The sequence below is a fragment of the Haemaphysalis longicornis genome, unplaced genomic scaffold (assembly GCF_048455015.1).
Source record: "Haemaphysalis longicornis isolate Haplotype H1 unplaced genomic scaffold, Haemaphysalis longicornis Haplotype H1 scaffold_11, whole genome shotgun sequence".
NCBI classification, from domain to species: Eukaryota; Metazoa; Arthropoda; class Arachnida; order Ixodida; family Ixodidae; genus Haemaphysalis; species Haemaphysalis longicornis.
The window spans coordinates 116,173,405-116,174,995 of NW_027526214.1; positions in this window are offsets into that span (position 1 = coordinate 116,173,405).

The following is a 1,591-nucleotide window of genomic DNA, read 5'->3' on the forward strand; positions in this document are numbered from 1 at the left end:
TCCTTGCAGTAGCATTTTCACTGGCGAAGCCCAAGCCATTGCAGTGGCTATAGAACATAAAATATAAAACAAAATAGTTTCCTAGGTCATATATACTGATTGTCTCAGTGTGATGAAAGCCCTATCCTTAGCGAAGCCGCTAAGAACGCCTTCTTCAATTCGCTCATTCACGCTATCATGACAGCATATTCGATGGGACTCAAAATTACTGTATGCAGGGTTCGTGGTTATTGTAGAATAGCAGGAAATGAGGCCGTTCATAGGAAATGAGGCTGCTGATAGGGAGGCAGCTGTCGCTGCTATTCGTAGTGATGTGGGCATAATCTGAGTGCCTTACTGCGACCCGAAATCGCTCATTAAAAGAAAACTCCGGGAACGCTGGCAGAAACACTGGGACACGCAAACATAAAACAAACTTCATACAATAAAAAACAAATAGGTAGACACGTAATCAAAAAACTACACAGGTCTGTTGAAGTTGCTCTGTGTCGTGTGAGGATAGGGCACACACATGGCACACATGCATACCTCTTAAATGGAACACCACGACCGACATGTGGCAAATGTGGAGGAGATCTGTCTGTGCTCCATATTATTATTGAGTGTTGGTCACTCGGAACAATCAGACAAAAAAACTTCGCTAGTATATACGCACAACACATACCACTACACCCTGAACACTTTCTCTCGTATGAAAGAAAAACAGTTTCAAAAAAGTTTTAGACTAATTGGCAGAGGTTGACTTTTTATGAAAATTTTTTATCGCGCCTAACCCCAGCTTGTCCGTCAGTCATGAGGCAATTGGTGAGGAAATTTTCCGTGACAGTCAGGGGCCTAATCCCTTTTGTGCTAGGCAAAAACTACCGGAGGCACCCTGGTTTTTAGCCCAAATCTTTTTATACTCTCAGAATTAGTTCTTATTCACTTTTTACTGAGAATCATTGGCCTTATACACCGATATAACATAAGCAGCTTTTAACGAAAGCATCCAGCATTTAACTCATCTGCGACATTAAAACACCCTTGTTTTGGAGCTGTTTGGCCTAGACGCCGTTGCACCATTAATCAATATCATCATTATCATCACCATCATTGTGGAGTGTAGGTAGAATTGCAGAAGATCCAGGTTTTCGTTCGAGAAGCTCCTTCAATTCTACTACCATATCAAAGTCTTGTTTAGGCTTCCGTTCTTTATGGTTCTGCGGAGAAGCCTGGGTTGAGGTGTTAGGCTTGAATTTCAAGGTGCGGTTGGATGGCTTGAAGTTGCAGTTGTTGCTATGTTTGGTGCTGGATTTGAGGCTGGAACTCTTGCGTTTGCTTTTTCATTTGAGACAAGAGGTTTGGGGATCTGTTGGGCCTGGAGCTCAAACGCAGACTGAAGACTAGATTACTCGTTCTCATCGGTCGCCATCTCCTTGTCCCTAGCTGGCTTGGTAGCATGTGCCCGCCGAGCCTTTCGTCTTGGCGATTCATCTTCCTCGTCAGAGAGAGAGGCAGCAGCTGGTGATGATGGAGTTGGGGGGGGGGGCTTGTTTGAGGACTTGGAGGGATGCAGTGAGGGTGTGAAAAGACTTGGCTATGTTGGACATTT